Below are 21,552 nucleotides of genomic sequence, written 5' to 3' on the forward strand. Positions count from 1 at the left end.
ACACACACACACACCCGGAGCAGTGGGCAGCCATATTACTGCAGCGCCTGCGGAGCAATTAGGGGGTTAGGCGCCTTGCTCAAGGTCACCTGAGTCGTGGGTATTGAAGGTGGAAGAGCACTGTTCATTCACTCTCCCCACCTACAATTCCTGCCGGTACTGAGACTCGATCCTTCAAGTCTGACTCTCTAACCATTAAGTCACAACTGCCTAATGGTTAGAGAGTCGGATCATATGACTCTCACACATGAAACACAATGTAAAGTATATTTGAAGTCATGGACAAGCTCAATCGGACCCTTCAATCAATATACTGTCAAAACTGTTCCATGTATTATGTATTAAGACTTATTTCTCCTGCTTGAATAAGTCTTTAGATGTTTTGTGCTCTGTGACATTTTAGACCTCAGTCCAAAGATCCATCAAACATGTCGATTTGTGCTTTAAATTTGTACTTTCTCTTTAATAATGGATTCACTGCTAAAGTGATCTGATTTGATCTGAGAGAGTGAAGAGTTTGTCATTGTTCTCTTCAGGTTGAGTAAGTGTGGTCTCACAGATGAAGGTTGTGCTGCTCTGACTTCAGCTCTGAGATCAAACCCTGAACACCTGAGAGAACTGGATCTGTCATCAAATAAAATGGGAGATTTGAAAGTGAGTCTGCTCTCTACTGTACTGGAGAATCCTCACTGTAAACTGGAGAAACTGAGGTAAGACCATGGATGACTGACACATGAAACACCTTGTAAAGTATATCTAAAGTGTTCAGCCTCTTTCTGCTGCTGTGAGTTCAGCTGATTGAGCTGTAAATTATTGAACACATGAGCTGCTCCTCAGTAACATGATACTGCAGGACTGAGAGTCACACTGAAACACACTTTCCCACACAATCAACATTTCAATCTCTTGAATTTAAACAGACTTGAGCTAAACACAGTCAGAAATTAAAATATGGATTCATTCTTGCTAGAGATGAGCAGATCAGCTCTAACCACTCAAATCCACTGTTAAAATAAATTGGCTAACCACCACCCACCTGAAACTAAGATTTTCTCTGATTTGGTTATCCTCACCCCAACCCCACCAAATTGTTACTTTAAAGCTGCAGTCCGTAACTTTTTTGGTTAAAAATGATCCGAAATCAATATTTGAGCAAGTACATAACCAGCTAGTGTTCGAAACTATCGCCTTACTTTAGCCCGATTCACAACTGTCAGTTTATAATAATGTTTTCTAATTTGAGTCGTACGGGTAGGTTTTCACGGGAAATTCGAGCATGGCACTGCGTCATTACGTCACGTCTGTAAACATAAAGAAGTTGTCCCGGCTACTAGGCTATCGCATGTGAGGATCCTGCAGGTGGCCGATCCTCTCGCTTTCGTTTCAGGCGAGGCGAGGCGCATCTCAAACAAACCTAAGGTGTTCGAGCGTATGATGTAAGTGTAGCAGAAGATGCAACGTAAGCTCCGGGGAGAGAGTGACGAACGCGGAAGCAGAGAGGAGAAAGCAAAAATGTCAGAGGATTTCGACATAAGGCAAGAGGAGAATGAGTTTTTTGCCCAGCCATATTTGTTTGAACCAGGAACTCCGCGAGATGGAGGAGGCTGCAGCAGCGGCGGCACAAACTACAGATGTAGTTCACGTGGTTTCCCTGTGCTGTAAACAAAACCTGGTTCTCGTGAGACTACACTCTTCTCCCCGGAGCTTACGTTGCGTCTTCCACTATGCCTACGTCATACGCTTGAATGCCTTGTTGTGAACGCACCTGCTTAAACGACCGGAAGCTGGAGATTACAGTTTATACATTTTTTTTTAATTTATATTTTTCTTACATTAACACAATTTTTTATAATTGCATCCGTATTTTGATCAAACTTCAACCTGTTATCAATAATCGTTCCTAAATACTTGTATTCCTCTACTACATCCACCTGTGTGTCGTTAATGACCACCTGTTGAAGTGCAAGTGTCTCTTTAGTTTTTGACACATTCAGATCAAATTTCATCCTATTACACCACAAAATAAAATCATACAAAACTGAACCCAAAAAAGCCGCACAAAAGCTCCTCTATTTTCCAGATGTCGACAGGAGCATATAGCAAAAACAGTTTTGCATCATCTGCCTCTTCCAGCGCGATATGCAAACTGGAACGGATCTAGGACTGGTCCAGCAACCGTCATCATATGCTTTTTGATCTCTTTTTCAAAAGCCTTCATGACCAAAGAGGTCAAGGCAATAGGACGGTAAACATCAATGCTTAAACATAGCACCTAATGAATCTGAGGTGGTCAGGTGGTAGTGGTACAAGTTGTTTGAAAATTCCCAGTTCACAAGTTGTAATTACGAGTTCTACGAAGACATGAAGGTATCATGGTAATTATGGCATTAACAAACCTTCAATTCTTCAGGAATATTGCAAGCAGGATCGACAGAACCGGTGTTGTGCCCAGTTCTGAGTTTAGAGATATGTGTATAGGGCTGCACGATTATGACAAAAATCAGAATTGCGATTATTCCCTTGAAATTGTAATTGCGATTATTAATTACGATTATCACAATTTACAGTGAATGATGTTTTGATTAGCTTTATACCATTTTTTGAAGCAAATGCATGCCACATTTTTATATGAAAATAAACATGCTGAAAACACTCTTCCTGAAAAACTTTTATTGCTTTTCTATAGCATTAAGCTTCAAATGTCAACTATACATTGGTTTGGATTCTTTAAATAAATAAATAAATAAAAATATGCATGGTATTATAATGTTGGAAAACTAACATTTAAAACAATGGGGGAAAAAAACCTTAAGGTAACCTGTAGAAAAAAAACACACACACTTATACACGCAGAATAATGTAAGTGGACTTTTTTTTTTTTTTTTGTAATTGCACCTTTGAACGATTACGTAATGTAAATGCAGCCATAGTATATACACATTTGTGTCCTCATACACCATGTATTCACACACACTCACACACATACACACACACACACACAAATCACAATCAATATCAACTCCATACATGTTAGCACAAAATGTTATAATAAAATGTTAAATTCAGATGTTTTATGATCATATTTTGTGCTCTGTGACATTTTAGACGTGAGTGATCAATCAATCAAAAATGTTGATTTGTGTTTTAATTGTGTACTTTCTATTTAATAATGGATTCACTGCTAAACTGATCTGGGGTGCGTTTCCCAAAAGCAACTATGGTCGCAAGTTCTGTCATTACCAATAGATTTCAATGGAACTAACTACCATAGTTAGCTAACGATGCTTTTGGGAAACGCACCCCTGATCTGAGAGAGTGAAGAGTGTGTCATTGTTCTCTGCAGGTTGAGAGATTGTGGTCTCACATATGAAGGTTGTGCTGCTCTGACTTCAGCTCTGAGATCAAACCCTGAACACCTGAGACATCTGGATCTGTCTGGGAATGAACTAGGAGATTCAGTGAATCTGCTCTCTTCTGTACTGGAGGATCCTCGTTGTAAACTAGAGATACTGTGGTAAGATCACATTTCTAAGACTAAAACCAGCTTGTAAAATAAATGTTTAGTAAACTCACTAAATCTCAGAACAAATGACTCTGATGATTAAAGATGATGTTAATTTCATCCATCTCCATCACATCTGCTCACATTCTGCTCCTGTTTTTGACCCACCAAACATTTACTGGAGCTTCTGGTAGTTTGATTAATACTTCTCAACTTACTCCTCTCCTTTAAAGGTTCATTTTCATTTTGCTTACTTGTTCTGAAATCCCATGAGCTCATTGTGTTCTCATAGATGTCATAAAGCATGGCATGAATTGAGGTGAAACTGGAATACATTGGATAGCTGGAAGCCTTTGCTGCTATTGTGAACGAGCAATCTGAACAAAAAGCAAATTCTTAGTTCTGATTGGAAAACTGGAGATTTAACATGAATGTTCAGATATCATTATTGTGTAAAAGAGTGAGCCAGAGCCTATGTGACTTACTGCAGATGACGACTAACTCAGAGGTTTAGAGTTCGGCAGTCCTCACATATCCTGAGCAAAGTATTATTTAAGAAAATAAAGACAATAAAAACTCCATAGACCATAAGCTGGAGGTAAATGTGAGGAAAAGAAGCTCATTAACATCATCTCAGTGCATGTGTAGACAATAGTTCTTACATGGTACATTAAAACTGTTAATATTTCATTACATTTTTATTCAGTTTATAAGCTGCCAGATGAGACCAAACACAACAAAAATATGTGTTTGATTACAAAAGTTAATAAATGTTATGCAATGGGGAACATGTGGGTCCTGTGAAGCAAATGTCCTCCTGTAGGTGTTTATTAGAGGTACATATGATGAGAACGCAAGGCAGTTCATTCCATTTTTGGAACCTTTTTTTTTTTATTATTATTATTGATTTCCAACATATAATATAAAGGTACTGAACAAATATAAACTACAACAAAGAAATAGAAAATATACAGTATAATATAAATAATACAGGTAAAAAAAATTTTTTATAATAATAAAAAACTAAACAGAAAAAAGCACAGGTATGTGTCAGGGTTGTGGATGAAGGGATGATGCAAAGACTCAGTAGTGCAGAGTAATGGGCTTTTAATAGTAAAATAAAACCAAACAATCAACAAAAACTACCCTGTGGCAGTGTTGCCAACTGCTTTCAATTGAAAGTAGCTAAAACCAGTAGCTAAATGTCACTAGATGACATCACAATGGCAAATTCACTGATCTATATAAAGATGAACGTAGATCAGTGGGCAAGATGAAAACTTAGATAAGGTTTGTCCAAGCAGTTGCTATATTTGTCCCTAAACTTTTGAAAAAAGTCTCAAAAGGGGCGGGGAAGTCGTTGCGATTATTAATTACGATTATCACAATTTACAGTGAATGATGTTTTGATTAGCTTTATACCATTTTTTGAAGCAAATGCATGCCACATTTTTATATGAAAATAAACATGCTGAAAACACTCTTCCTGAAAAACTTTTATTGCTTTTCTATAGCATTAAGCTTCAAATGTCAACTATACATTGGTTTGGATTCTTTAAATAAATAAATAAATAAAAATATGCATGGTATTATAATGTTGGAAAACTAACATTTAAAACAATGGGGGAAAAAAACCTTAAGGTAACCTGTAGAAAAAAAACACACACACTTACACACGCAGAATAATGTAAGTGGACTTTTTTTTTTTTTTTGTAATTGCACCTTTGAACGATTACGTAATGTAAATGCAGCCATAGTATATACACATTTGTGTCCTCATACACCATGTATTCACACACACTCACACACATACACACACACACACACAAATCACAATCAATATCAACTCCATACATGTTAGCACAAAATGTTATAATAAAATGTTAAATTCAGATGTTTTATGATCATATTTTGTGCTCTGTGACATTTTAGACGTGAGTGATCAATCAATCAAAAATGTTGATTTGTGTTTTAATTGTGTACTTTCTATTTAATAATGGATTCACTGCTAAACTGATCTGGGGTGCGTTTCCCAAAAGCAACTATGGTCGCAAGTTCTGTCATTACCAATAGATTTCAATGGAACTAACTACCATAGTTAGCTAACGATGCTTTTGGGAAACGCACCCCTGATCTGAGAGAGTGAAGAGTGTGTCATTGTTCTCTGCAGGTTGAGAGATTGTGGTCTCACATATGAAGGTTGTGCTGCTCTGACTTCAGCTCTGAGATCAAACCCTGAACACCTGAGACATCTGGATCTGTCTGGGAATGAACTAGGAGATTCAGTGAATCTGCTCTCTTCTGTACTGGAGGATCCTCGTTGTAAACTAGAGATACTGTGGTAAGATCACATTTCTAAGACTAAAACCAGCTTGTAAAATAAATGTTTAGTAAACTCACTAAATCTCAGAACAAATGACTCTGATGATTAAAGATGATGTTAATTTCATCCATCTCCATCACATCTGCTCACATTCTGCTCCTGTTTTTGACCCACCAAACATTTACTGGAGCTTCTGGTAGTTTGATTAATACTTCTCAACTTACTCCTCTCCTTTAAAGGTTCATTTTCATTTTGCTTACTTGTTCTGAAATCCCATGAGCTCATTGTGTTCTCATAGATGTCATAAAGCATGGCATGAATTGAGGTGAAACTGGAATACATTGGATAGCTGGAAGCCTTTGCTGCTATTGTGAACGAGCAATCTGAACAAAAAGCAAATTCTTAGTTCTGATTGGAAAACTGGAGATTTAACATGAATGTTCAGATATCATTATTGTGTAAAAGAGTGAGCCAGAGCCTATGTGACTTACTGCAGATGACGACTAACTCAGAGGTTTAGAGTTCGGCAGTCCTCACATATCCTGAGCAAAGTATTATTTAAGAAAATAAAGACAATAAAAACTCCATAGACCATAAGCTGGAGGTAAATGTGAGGAAAAGAAGCTCATTAACATCATCTCAGTGCATGTGTAGACAATAGTTCTTACATGGTACATTAAAACTGTTAATATTTCATTACATTTTTATTCAGTTTATAAGCTGCCAGATGAGACCAAACACAACAAAAATATGTGTTTGATTACAAAAGTTAATAAATGTTATGCAATGGGGAACATGTGGGTCCTGTGAAGCAAATGTCCTCCTGTAGGTGTTTATTAGAGGTACATATGATGAGAACGCAAGGCAGTTCATTCCATTTTTGGAACCTTTTTTTTTTTTTTATTATTATTGATTTCCAACATATAATATAAAGGTACTGAACAAATATAAACTACAACAAAGAAATAGAAAATATACAGTATAATATAAATAATACAGGTAAAAAAAATTTTTTATAATAATAAAAAACTAAACAGAAAAAAGCACAGGTATGTGTCAGGGTTGTGGATGAAGGGATGATGCAAAGACTCAGTAGTGCAGAGTAATGGGCTTTTAATAGTAAAATAAAACCAAACAATCAACAAAAACTACCCTGTGGCAGTGTTGCCAACTGCTTTCAATTGAAAGTAGCTAAAACCAGTAGCTAAATGTCACTAGATGACATCACAATGGCAAATTCACTGATCTATATAAAGATGAACGTAGATCATTGGGCAAGATGAAAACTTAGATAAGGTTTGTCCAAGCAGTTGCTATATTTGTCCCTAAACTTTTGAAAAAAAGTCTCAAAAGGGGCGGGGAAGTCGCTAAATCTAGCTACAAAGTAGCTAAATTGGCAACACTGCCCTGTGGGGGAAAACAGGCTGGCAAGGCAGGATCACGACACGACACATTCAATGGTGATACGATGACGAACTGGCCCAGGACTTCAAACACAAGGACAATAAATAGGGAGCAAATGAGGAGGGTAACGAGGGAACACATGTGGGGCAAATTAACCAATAATCAGGTAACAAGATGGGTGGGGTCAAGACAATTGACATGAGAGCACATGGCACACAGGAAACAAAGACAAAAGCCATGTGCTCACACAAAACAATCACAAGCCATGTGCTTGAACAAAACAAGACATGAACACGCAGCTAATGAGAAAACTCATAAGCCGCGTGTTCACACAAGACAACAAGAAAAGCACGCGGCTGAACACAAACCGCGTGCTACACAATACACAACACACGTGGACAGAAGAGCGCACGGCCGAGCGAACTCGAGACCGCACGCTCCCACAACAGACAGAACATGGAGCGTGAGTGTCCGGACCCTGACACGAAATAGAAACTCAACCAGACATGAGTGCCGGGATCTGAACACCACGCTCCAACATGAAACAGGACACGCAGACGAGAGCGCACGTGCAATATATTGGAATATTATACCTTTGAAGAAATTCTATGTAGGTATACAAGTGTCCATTTTCATTAAATAACTGTTTAACAAATATAATACTATTGTCTACCCATTTTTGAAAAAACAAAGTTTTATGTTTAAACATTATATACTGTACCTGTTATTCCAAATTATACATTTATTTGGAGAGAAATTATGCTTATATATAAGCATCCATGAGAGTAGCACCTGCTTCTGAAAATTACTTAATCTAACTGGAATCTTACTTATTTCAAAGTTGCATTGCAACAGAAAAGCAACACCACCCATCTTTTTTTTTTAAAGATTAGATTAGGAATTAAATACCAAATTATATTTTTATATTGAAAGTAATTCTTGATCCATCTATTCTTTAAAAATGCATTTGATGTGCTGAAGTCGAGCACATTTAAGCCTCCATTACCAACCGAATTAGTTAAAGTACCTTTTTTTTAATGTAATGAGATCTATTTCTCCAAATGAAATTGTAAAGATTTGTATCTATTTCTTTAATGATGTTATTAGGGACTTCTAGTGAAATAGCAGGATAGAGCAGACGAGATAAACATTCAGTTTTTGATAAAAGAATTCTACCGTTCATTGACAGGTCTCTCATTAACCATAAATTAAATCGATTTTTAACTTTTTGAACCACAGGTTGAAAATTAAGCTGTCGCCTTTCCCTTTCCTTTTCATCTTTACATATTTTGATTCCTAAATAGGTAACAACATTCTTTACAGGGATGCCATTAATATCAAGAAGTTCACCATTTTTCAGAGGGAGCAAGTCACATTTGTTTAAATTTAATTTTAACCCTGAAACCAATGAAAAGTCATTCAAACAATCAATCACATTTTTAATTTCTAATGAATCTCTAACAAATATTGTTGTATCATCTGCTAATTGACAGCATTTTATTTCTCTTTCTAAAATCCTGATTCCGTGAAAATTATATTTGTTAATGTAAAGAGTCATTGTCTGGGTTACAAGTAAAAATAAAAAAGAAGATATTGGGCATCCCTGCCTTATGTTATGCCTCTTTCTAAGATAAATCTGGGGGTAGTGCCATTTGCAAGTTTTACTGAGCTATTACACCCATTATATAAAGTATAAATGGCCCTTTTAAAGAAATCACCAAAGCCAAAAAAATCCAAAGTCTCAAACATAAATTTGTGGTTAACGGTGTCAAATGCTTTATAAAAATCTACAAAAAATATAAAACTTTCACTATCAATATACTCATTATAATCAATCTCCCCATTTATATTAAGTTTTAATACAGAATTCAGCTCAGCATTTATTTTTTCTAAATTAAAAAAGTACCTGGAGTTTTTTGTGTGTGAACACATACTCACAGAAGAACTTCAGAACAGAAGTTTACATCTCCGAACCCCGCATAACATTAATGTTCACCTGATGGCATACTGTAGGCATTGTAAACTCGAGTCAAACATAAATGTCATTGCCTACTTCACAAAAATCTCCTTCCCATCCACAAATGCTCTGGTCCCAACAAAATAAGCCCTCCTGCCTTCTTTTCGTGCAGCTTCAACACTTGGCCACAGCTGACTCCTGGTCTCTTTATCAACTGCCGTCAGATCTTCAGCAAATCTCAACTTTCTTTCAAAAAACTGCTTTTCTTTGCACTTTTCCACAGCAAGTCTCTGATATGCCTGGATCTGAACAGGAGAATCACAGCTCTTGGCCTCTGGTTCACGTCGAGCCTCCTTCCCACATGATGAACCACGTCAATTTCGGCAGCGAACTTTCCCTTTTCCTCTGGCAGCACTGCAGCGCAGATGTCCATGACCTTCTGTGTAATGTCTTTGCCTTCATGTTCGGCAAGACCATGAAGCCTCAAGTTCCAGCGCCTTCTATATCTCTCCATTTCGTTCACTTTAACTTCCAGATCCAGTGTTATCTTGTCATGGGTAATGCTCAATGTTTTCAGTCCAGTCAGATCTGCTTTGATGTCATTGATCTCACGAGACAAGAATTTCGGTGGATTTCTGGAGAGCCTCAATCCCGTCAGAGTTCTTTTGATTGATTTTTTCCAAACCGTCAGTTCTTTCGTTAATTTTTTCTGTCAGCATTCTGACGATGTTATTTTGCAGGTCGCGGAGGGATGGCTCGTTCTTTGATTTCTTTGAATCGGGGGTATGCGGAGCCGAATCAAGTTCTGTCAAACCTTTAGAAAGCAAAATTTCACGTTGCTGTTGGATTTGTGCATAATCATGCACCTCCGCGATTTCATGTTCAGCATCCATCCACACCTCTTGAGGGTCTTTCTTGGAACTTTGTCTCTCTTTGCGTTTTCCAGCCATAGCTTGCAGTGACGTCAATTAGCTTGCACATTAACGGCGATTAAAACTTATTGATGAGATATATTTACAACAACAAATACAGCTCAAAAGTGGAGTAAACAAGATTACAGAGTTATTACTCGATCAGGTTAATATAATTAATACAAAGGGTGGGAATTGGGACAGATTAACATCCTCCACGGTCGCCATCTTGCGCGCCCCCCATTTTTGGAACCTTTCTTTGACTGAATGCTCGTTGCGGTGACGTCACGGGACGCGTCTAAGCCCAAAATCTGCGGCAATTATGAAAATTTGCGAGCTCTTGCGAAAATTGCGGAGTTTGCTTGATTTTGCGATAAATTCAGCGATCGCAGAATTGCAAAATCCTGGAGGGACTGGCGCAAACGCTCTCCTTCTTAAAAAGTAAAATTATTATATACTTCCAATGCTTCATCACCAACCACATGAAGAAATAATGATGCATTCATTTTCTCTGACTTAAGATCTCCATCAACTGCAGATAAATACAGCAGAAATGTTTGTTTAAATCGTCTCCAATTTTCAGCAACATTACCGGAGAGTTGGAGCTTCGGGGTGGCTTTAATCCTTCCATCTCCTCAGTGTTGTCTCGTCACATGTGTGCATGTAATCCGCAAACTTTTGTTCTCTACTCTTTTTGTATATTCCACACGTTCCTTTAGCTCCACCACTTCTGACACCGTTTTGCTCATGGTTCTACCTTTTAATAAATAAACTCCACATGCATTGAAAAGGAACTTTTATTTAAACACTTTTATTTAACAGCAGCAAAGCTGCCAACACACACATTATAGGCCATCTCTGATCACATGTGCACATGAGCCAACATATATCAGACAGAGTTGCCACAACTAATTAGAAACAGCACTTACTTACATCTTACTTACAGCACTAACATAAACATGCATAAATCTAATTCTATCAGCAGCAGTATGTGGCAGCGCTTGTCATTATATCTCCTCTCCTGCTCTGAGACCAGAGACAATAACAAATTACAATGGAATGACAGTTCACTTTGTGTCATGTTCTCTCCAGGTTGTGTGATTTTGGTATCACAGATGAAGGATGTGCTGCTCTGGCTTCAGCTCTGAGATCAAACCCTTCACACCTGAGACAACTGGGTCTGTCGGGGAATAAACTAAGAGGTTCTGGTGTGAAGCTGCTCTCTGATCTGAAGGTTGATCGACATTATGAACTGAAAGTATTTTTCTATTGTGAGTATATTTTTATTTGAAGCTTTTAAATTGGCCCAAATTTAGGAACAGGACTCATACACTGATCAGCAACAACATTAAAACCACTGATGGGTCAAGTGAATAACACTGATTATATTGTTACAATGGCACCTGTCAAGGGGTGGAATATTAGTCAGCAAGTAAACAGCCACTTCATCAATTACATATTTGGAATCAGGAAAAATGGGCAAGCAATAAGATATAAGTGACTTTGACAAGGGCCAAATAGTGATGGCTAGATGACTGGGGTCAGAACATCTTCAAAACATTCTCATATGTGACTGTCTGTGTGTTTTATTGTAGGACTCTCAGTATTTAGACGTTTCCTCAGGATCAGCTGATGGTGAATAAGGAGCCGCTACAGAGACACACAGTCACACAATCAACAGAGACTCAAGAGACACACAGTGGTCACACTGAATTCACATCATTTTCTTGTTTGTATCTTTTGTGGGTCTGTTCTTTTGAATTGCTGATGTCATCATATTTCCACAATTATGTGTTAAGGCATCTGCACACAGCCAAGGCTGCTCAAAATTTGATGTAATGCAGCATAAAAGCCAGACTAATATTTGTCTCTGTGTAAATGCGTTTATGCCACCTCTGAGCAGCATTAAACAGTCTGCGTAAAGACACATAAATGCCACCTGAGAAGTGCTTCTGTGCCACCTTTGCAGTATAAATTTGGCATCAGAGGACCTGAATTTACTGTATTATTTGGAGTTGTTTTGAATTTGCTGTATTGGTTACAATGTACACTCAATAACACTCAGTAACACTCAGTATACACAAGCATGTGAGAATGAGATCAACTGATGAATAACACTTTATTTTTACATATTAACTTTCAGTGTATATTTAGTATAACATGACAAGTTTTACATTAGAGAGCATGATGAGCCTGACTACTGAAGAGAAATAAATATTTTAAAAGTTATATTTTTTTACCTATAATATAAACTTCTGCATAACATTTTATTGTTTAGCTATTTTATATATGCCAATCTATTTAAATGATCTATTAAAGTGGACAGATTACTGAAATGTTTCCTTTTTTGGTTGAATACTGCTTACTAAACTGGAGTCTTTGTCTAGATGTATCTATTCTGCACGATCCTTCCCTTTTCTGACAAGAAAATAAAGTTAGTAAATAATGGCAGATTTTGGTTTTGTGTTTGCAGAGGAATTTTAATAATGTAGGTAAAATTTATTTTCTTTTGTAGTGTGATTTCTTTATGCACTTGAATGATCTGGTTTTAATGGAATCATTCCATACTTTAAGTTACTGTATAGTTAACATTCACTCCACATACCTATTTGGAATAACTGCTCTATCGTATTTAGAATAAAAAACTTTTTTTGAAAGATTGGATGGAAAATAGGAGACCCAATAGTTAATAGAACACACCATTTGGCTCGAAGTTTTGTATATTTTCACTTTCCTTTTTGGATTTTGGAACAAACCGTTACAGCTTCAGATCACAATGTGTTGAATCACTGAAAATTTGTATTTGTATGAAGTTAAAACAGAATAAAAACATCTAACAAATAAACCAAAATTGAACAATGCCAAATTTGTGTTGTAGTAATTAGATAATATTACTGAATACAGATATTACAATAAAAATACTTAGGTGTGGAGGCTCCCGTTTAGATAGGAAAGACAAGAAATACGTGTCCTGTCATATCTTAATTTAAATATGCTTCAGTCAGACTGAAGGTATCGAGCGTCACCCTGAAATACTCAGAGCAGTTGGTGAACATGCTTTACAATGATGTTTTAATGCAGTTAATTTCCCTATAAATTATTTCAATATCGGGACTTGGATATAATTCCATTGACAGAGTTTTAAGTGATTTTGGTGGCTCTGTAAGTTTAACAGTTTATGACATGTTTTTTTCACCTGAAACTTAACCTTGTCGCAGTTTATTTGTATCAATGGATTTCGGTGGACTAAACATTTAATATTAGTTTGATATTCATCATTTAATCTTTAAATTGATGTCACTTTATTACTTTAATCTACGTACTTTGTATCAGAGAGCTATATTTGATTACACACCCATAAAAGACCTGTCATCACAACAGTCAATCATTGGTGATTATTTGTTATAATAAAAGTATTATATTGTATTATTATGACTGTATGTGCTGTTAATATACATGTCATGTTTAAACCCCATTCAGGTGCTCTTCTATAAACCATGGGTAAAAAGAAGGGGAAAGACAGAAGTCCTCGAGCAGACAGCAGCACTGAGACAGCAGGTACATGTATGACAGCTGCCCTGAGCAATGAGATGCTGACAGTGATTTTAATCATGAAACCTCACACACGATTCTCCTGCTGCTTTGTAAGGGGTTTACTGCACTCACATCCGTAAATGAACTTGCCAGTTTGTGATTGCTGTGACCGAGCCAATGAGAGTAGTTGTGGGCGATACATGTAGCCACGCCTCTAGAGGCAAGAGGCAGTGCAGAGTTTGACCCATAGTCTAGACCAGGGGTCACCAAACTCGGCCCTGGAGGGCCAGTGTCCTGCAGAGTTTAGCTCCAATCCTAATTAAACACTCCTGAACCAGCTAATCAAGGTCTTACTAGGTATACTTGTGTTGAGGCAAGTTGGAGCTAAACTCTGCAGGACACTGGTCCTCTAGGACCGAGTTTGGTGACCCCTGGTCTAGACCGTGGGTTTGACCGGATGAAGCTGAAATGGTGGTTAATATTAACTGACACTGATGAGGCAGAAACGGTATACATAGACACACGTAGTCGATTTCTAGAAAACCAAAAAGCCAAATGCAGGTAATTTTCTGTTCGGCAGGTGAATGTCGCAGTTTCACATGTCAGTCTGACCAAAGCCCGCTAGTCCCATTATCACATAATTTTTTTATATTCGGACCCTTCTATCGTTTTACACATTGAGAGATTCTTTCACCAATGCATAACTTATATTTTTACTCTATATGTTTTTAATATTATTAATTTAAAGTCATGTGCATATTTTCATTTAGCAAAAGTCTATCGTTCGTAACCGTAAGAAAACTTAAAAAATGCACATACATGCGTTTCAAACTGACTGAACGCAAACATTTAAAGTAAAATATGCATTTTAATAAAATATTTGTTGTTATTTTTATAAACTTAATCATATTTTTTATAAGAACAATAGATTTTTAAAGAGTCTTACATTTACAGGAAAAATAAATGTATTTGTGAAAATGTGTGTTCCTGCAGATCATTATGTATGTGGATAACAATAATAATAATAATAATTATTATTATTATTATTATTATTATTATTATTATTTTTTAGCAGACACATTTATCCAAAAAGGCTTATAAATGCTACTAATATATAACCTTACAAAAATACCCTGTACCTATTTTTTAACTAAGAACTGATACTAAGAACTGAAATCAAGAGCTGAATGAAGTAAGAACCATGATCACAAAAAATAATTTATCATAAAACAGAAGAACTACAAAGACCAACAAGTCTTTCATTTGCCCTGAGTGTGGAAAGAGTTTCACACTAAAAGGAAGCTTTAAAAAACACCAGCTAATTCATACTGGCGGGAAGCTACACAAATGCCCTCAGTGTGGAAAGTTTCACGCTAAAAATCCACCTTAATAGATACATGAAAATACACACTGGAGAGAAACTCTCCGGTTACTTACGTAACCTCGGTTCCCTGAGATAAGAGAACAAGCACTGCGACGAAGCGTCTCCACTTCCTTCCACTATAGAAAAGTGAAGCCAAAACATTCTCAGTATGGCCACTGTCATCTTGCGAAAATTATGTCATTTGGAGCCAGAGTCTGCGCAGTAGTGGTTCATTTGAAGCCCGAGTCTGCGCAGTAGTGATTGTGAGGTGGAGCCATGGTATCAAAGTCCCACCCAAACTCCCGCAGACCCAATCGCAAGATCACAATCATGATACCACACCTCGTTTTTATAGCATCAAATAACTAATTAAAAGCAAACTTATTAGAAAAACAAACACTTGAAGATACATCGGCATGCTAAGAACTACCTAAAATGACAGAAAATGTCTTTGGAAAAAATATTTGAAGTGTAAATTTATTGTTTAGTTTGTCTCAGGTCCTATTACATTACATGGAGAGGGCGGGGTTTATGACCTATACTGCAACCAGTCACCTGAGGGCGATCGAGACGCTTTGGCTTGACTTTTCAGGACTCGTGCGGCATGCTTGTTGTGTAACTGCACAAACCAATGGTGCTTGAGCCCGCCAGAAGGGGTGCTGAGGCGTAATCCAAGGCTATAGCATCTACTATCCAGCGAGACAGGCAGCCCTTTAGAGCGGCCTCCGAAGCAAACAAAGAGCTGCTCTGAGTGTCTGAACAGGCCAGAGCGCTCTACATACACTCTCAAAACCCATACTGGGCAGAGTGGATTGGGACCCTGCTCACCGTCTGCAACGGGGAGTGCAAGAAGGGTAATGACTTGTACTCTGAACGGGTTCGAGAGCACTTTTAGCACATAGCCGTGTCTCGGTTTGAGGATGACTCTACAGTCGTTAGGCCCAAACTCAAGACAGGAAGCACTGATGGACAGTGCTTGCATGTCACCCAATTGCTTGACCGCCGCTAAAGCCGAAACAAGGGTGGTCTTATGTGAAATGGGCCGCAAATCGGCCGACTGGAGTGGTTTAAAGGTAAGGGCACTTTAGGGCACTAAGGACTATAGACAAGTCCCAAGTCAGCACAGTGTGAGGACGAAGCGGATTCAATCTCCGAGCTCTCCTCAGAAACTTAACGACCAGGTCGTTTCTGCCGACTGATTAGCCAGCCACAAGAGAATGATTCGCCGTGATGGCTGCCAAATATACTTTGAGTGTGGATGGGGTGCGACCCATGTATAAACAGCTCTTGTATAAAGGTTAGCATGTGGGATATGTCACAAGAGGACGGGTCCAATCTGCGTGCTGTGCACAAATCACTAAAGACTGACCACTTAAGGGCGTAAAGGCGTTTCGTAGATGGTGCTCTAGCCTCTAAAATGATATTAGTCACACTCGCAGGGAGCTGTAAAGTCTCCCGTCAATGGGTCAAACATGAAGACTCCACAGCTCTGGCTGGGGATGCCAAATCATGCCCTTCACTTGCGAGAGAAGGTCTTTCCTCAATGGTATTGGCCACTGGGCTGCTGACAGCAGCTGTATCAACTCTGGGAACCATGTTTGGTGGGGCCACCAGGAGGACTGAACACCCTACTACCCTGACCCGTCTGATGACCTGAGGGAGCACGGCAAACGGAGGGAAGGCATACAGGTGAGTGCTGGGCCTATCGTGGGCCAGGGCATCTCGCTGTCTCGAAAAATAGATTGCGCATTGAAAGTTGTCTTTTGAGGCGAAGAGGTCTACCTCTGCTCGCTGTCTGGGAGAAACTCTTGGCCCAATTGATTTTCAACCCAAGACGCTGTAGGTGGCTGAGTAGCAGCGACCTGTGAGCGATGAGTTCCCGTTCTGATCTGGCTAAAATCATCCAATCGTTGAGGTAGTTCAGGATGCGGATTCCCATCTGCCTCAGAGGGGAAAGAGCCCCATCCACGTACTTCGTAAAAGTGGAAGGGGCCAGGTACAGTCCAAATGGGAGGATTGTGTATTGATAAGCCACTTCCTCGAATGCAAATTTGAATGTCTATGATGGTGGGCTATTTGGATATGAAAGTAAGCATCTTTCAGATCCACAGACAGAAACCAGTCCTCGGGACATATCTGCGTGAGGATCTGTTTCAAAATTAACATCTTGAATGCCTGGCGCATGAGCGAGTGATCCAGATGTCTGAGATCGAGAATTGGTCTGAGCCCACCATCTTTCTTGGGAACGAGGAAGTAGCGGATGTAGAAGCCTGACTCGCTGTCCACTAAAGGAACCACTTCTATGGCTCCTTTTGCAAGCAGTGTTTTTACTTAGGACTGAAAAACACGTGCTTTGTTGTCTGGTACCAAAGTGTAAGTAATTTCTCTGAAGCGAGGTGGCCTACGAGAGAACTGAAGTGAGTAACCTCTTTCTATTGCTTTTAGAAGCCAGCTTGACACATCCAGGATGTAGTGCGCAGAGCGAGGTCTGTTGCTGTGAGCAGCTCCATGAAGGTATCAGGTTCCCATCCAGACTTATCCATGGATCGGAGAAGTTTGGCCTGGAAAACTTGAAGCACCGCCATTGTGTGCAGTGCTGAGCCAGCCTGTCCAGCCGCTGAATAAGCCATGTTTGCTAAGGCTGATGTCGTCCTGCAGGGCTTCGATGGAAGTGCTGCATGGGCTTTCAACCCGAGGGCCGATGGCGGGCACAAATGAGCAGCTACCGCTTCTTCCAGAGGGGGTAGCTTGCTGTAACCTCTCTCTTCAGTGCCGTCAACCGTGGTGAGAGCGGTGGAAGTAGAGGGGTTAACACGAGCCGAGTAGTGGGCGCAACACGTCCTGGTGAGCTCGACGTGAACTGCAGGCAAGAACGGAGTGGGCCGATGGCGGAAGGATTGTTGACGGCATCCACTCAGGAACCACTCATCAAGGAGGTCGTTGGCAGGCTCTTCCAGAGCCGACCAAGTGAGACCTAGATCCTCCACAGCCTTTGTGAGCATGCGGATCAGCTCACTGTCCACGCTCGGCCCTGCTGACTGCATCAGAGAAGGGGCTTCGGACTCACTGGAACACACCCATTCTTCAGCATCAGACGGTGTTAATGACGGCCAGGGGCGATTCTATGATTTTCATTTTAGGGGGGCTCAGCCCCCAATGAGGGTAATAATAAAAAATAATAATAAATATATAAATAAAAAAATGTTTGACTAATAGGGATGGTTTACTAAACTTATTGCAGTATTCCACTGTATTGCTTAGATAGGTATAACATTTGAGTACTGAATAAGCCTTCCTGATCTCACACACACTTTACTGTAGTTACAAACACAAAATTTTACTGTTTGCTTTTCTAGTACAACCCTCTTTCTTTAGCTCAAGTATGCAAACCTCTTTGCACATGCACTGTAATATGTATTATATTGAAAGTTACATTTTCAAATGAAAATGGCAACATGATCGTTTCATAAAGTATGCGATTTCATTTTTGCTGAAGGAAACAACTGTAGTGTGATGAGGAAACGCATCTTTCGTAAACTGTATTTATGACAAAGAACTGCACAGTTGCAGATATTATAACAATCTATCGATAAACACACACCTTGCCCTCTGTTTCTCGCTCTGCGCCGCCGCGGTCAGCTTATTGAAGAACGCGCTGAAAGACGGGGAGGAGCCGAAGTCTGCCGCTGTATTCATATGAAATTTAAAGGGGACTGAGGCGATCACGAATTCATGTACAGTTTATGGAGCTGATCGCAAAATTTTTAGGGGGGCTGAGTAGTCATTTTAGGGGGGTTATAAGCCCCCCTAAAAATGGCCTTGCAACGCCCATGATGACGGCGTTAATTTCTTTGGTTTCGACTTCTTGGTCCAGAGTCAGCGAAGAGATGGTCTTGTCGCTGAAGGAGAAAATTCTGATCCGAGCTGACTAAGGCCCAATACCAATTCTATTTTATACCCCTTCCCCTACCCCTCCGCCTAGCCCTTCCCCTTGTCCCTTGAAACAGAGTGTCAAGGGGTAGGGGTGAAAATATTCCCCTAAGAATTGGGACACCACTACTATGCCGTCACACGTCATCATAAATATGAACTCACGATTGAATGTAACATAAAAAAATGATTACTTTTTGTTAAAATCTTTATTAATGACAAAAATGCTTACATTTATGTGGCTTTTTGTTCGCTCGGGCAGCCATGTTGCCCCTGAAGCCGGTTTACGCTGAGAATTCATACCCCTTCGTTTGAAGTGTGGTCCCAAAAAATCTTCGTTTGAAAGGCTGTCTGGCCCTTCCCCTACCCCTACCCCTCCAACCAAAAGAGAATTGAGACACCCCTACCCCTTCACGTGAACGCGCGAAACGGAGGCCCTTCTGGCGGGCTCGAGCGCCATTGGTTTGTGCAGCTACACAAATGTGAACAAATCAGGCTTCAGTAACAGAGTGAACAGGAGTTTCCCCTAGCATCATACGCTGACGCTGCGAGAGTTCACGTTCGAAAGGGAACCTCATGCATGTCATCATTGTGGAAAGAGTTTTTCACAAAGGATTCATCTCAGTTGTCTTCTGCGCTGTCATGAAGAAACACTCAGCTGTGATCAGTGTGGCAAGAAGTTAAGATCCTCATCATATCTCAACAAACACCTGACAGTTCATGCAGTTGAGAGACTGTATTTGTGTCTGGTGTGTGGAAAGAGTTTTTCATGGCTGGCCAATTGCAGAGAGCACCAGAAGATCCTTTCTTCTGTGAAAATTCATACTTGTGTTGAGTGTGGAAAGACCTTCATTACGCCTGAATATCTGCAAAAACATCAGAAAACTCACTACAGAAAGACCGTTCACCTGCTCTCAGTGTGGTTATAGTTTCAATGAGAATATCCACCTTAACATTCACATGAGGATTTACACTGGAGAGAAGCTGCACACGTGCCATCAGTGTGGGAAGAGCTTCATACATTAGTCAGGTCTCCGTTATCATATGCATTGTAACTCTGGGGGAAAACCATATAACTGTGATCAGTGTGGTAAACATTTTACATCGTCATCACTTCTAAACAGCCACCTGATGGTGCACACAGATGAGAGGCTCCATAAGTGCTCTTTGTGTGAAAGGTGTTTTCACAACCAGACATTTTAAAACAGCACCAAAAACTACACAATGCTGTGCGGGATCACATGTGTTTTGAGTGTGGGAAGAGCTTTACTGCAGCCTAGTCATTTGACAAAACAAAGAATTCACACTGGAGAAAAACTGTTCAGCTGCCTGCAGTGTGGAAGGAGTTTCACACACACAAAAAGCCACTTAAACAAGCACATACAAACACATAGTAATGAGGAGCCTCACTCATGGGGTCACTATCATCTGTGCAGTCGCTCAAATAAATAATCTTAGATTCTGATAAAGCAAAAGTTTTTAGGTTATTGTTCAAATAAAGCTGTGTTTTAAATGTATTGTTTAAATAAAGTAGCTATGAAATGTCACAAGATTGTAGAGATGTCTTTCTTTAATTTTGTGGGAGCAGCAGGACTATTGCAGCCTACTTTAATCTAACATTTATATATTTGTATTCTTGCATTTATTTAACAACATGCTTTAATTGAAAAGCCTCCTAGTTAAGACGTGAACAAAGAATTACAAAAATAAACTGTGATAACTGCCAATTATAAAACTTGATTTTTAAATAATGATTTATGTGGAACGAAACTATCAAACTAAAAACAAAAGGACTCAAAAAGATGAGCTAAATAAAGACAGAAATGGTTACGCTGTTCCGTGCTGACTGCTGATAAATTAGTAGGCTAGGGTTCGAACACTTCAAGGACTTGAGATCGCGCGCGCGTGGCGCGTGGCGTGACGTCATCATCGCTCGCTGCACAAATAGAAAGTGAAATAAATGTTCAGAGTTGATGTTTCGCCTTTTAAACCGTCAGAATCGATTCTTTACAATACGGAGTATCATAGTGTACCTTTATAATGAGTTTACCTGTAGCTACTTGAGAAAAAATTAGAGGATTTGTGCAGCCTAAATCTGTATGTTATCAAATGTTAGTCAAGGTGAGTGCTGCTGAGTTCTCGAAACAGCTATTACAGGTGACTTCCGCTTTAATATTTTTCTCTGATGGACTTATTAGTTCATTGAGGTTTTTTATGTGTATTTTATGTGTTGTTTCATTACCATTTCGTGATGCCTGTGGTTCATTTTAGCATTTGTGTTAATATACGACTGACTTTATGTATTTTAGTGAACACCGAGTCTCATGCTCCTGTTTCTCTGACTCTCAGGATCCGTTCAGCAGAATGTGTTTGTTTGTCATTTCCATCCAGAGTCATTGGAGATGAGATTCTGTTTCAGCTGTTCATCTCTATCATGGATGACACACAAGCATCTAGAGATGAAGATTTTTCTCCACGATGCAGGTACTTAAATGGTAGTAGAATATGGCAGTCTCTATCGTGTTTTGTGTGCGTTTTGTTTTAGGTTAAAAGTGACACATTTATTTATAAAGCAATAAGAAAAATACTTAAAGACCTTAAAATAAAATTATCATTATGATAAAGGAT

General features: G+C 39.1%; 1 protein-coding gene and 1 long non-coding RNA gene across 2 annotated transcripts in view; both read left to right on the forward strand.

Moving 5' to 3' along the window:
- Window positions 1-21,552, forward strand: part of LOC107705465 (protein NLRC3-like) — a 58,202-nt gene that overhangs the window by 2,806 nt on the left and 33,844 nt on the right. The window lies entirely within an intron of this gene.
- Window positions 5,677-12,505, forward strand: LOC107705470 (uncharacterized). Its single transcript, XR_001636070.1, has 3 exons — window positions 5,677-5,843; window positions 11,190-11,368; window positions 11,693-12,505. It is a non-coding gene; the product is annotated as an uncharacterized LOC107705470 (long non-coding RNA).

This window comes from Sinocyclocheilus rhinocerous, unplaced genomic scaffold (genome assembly GCF_001515625.1).
Source record: "Sinocyclocheilus rhinocerous isolate Xijiao unplaced genomic scaffold, SAMN03320098_v1.1 scaffold3340, whole genome shotgun sequence".
Taxonomy (NCBI): Eukaryota; Metazoa; Chordata; class Actinopteri; order Cypriniformes; family Cyprinidae; genus Sinocyclocheilus; species Sinocyclocheilus rhinocerous.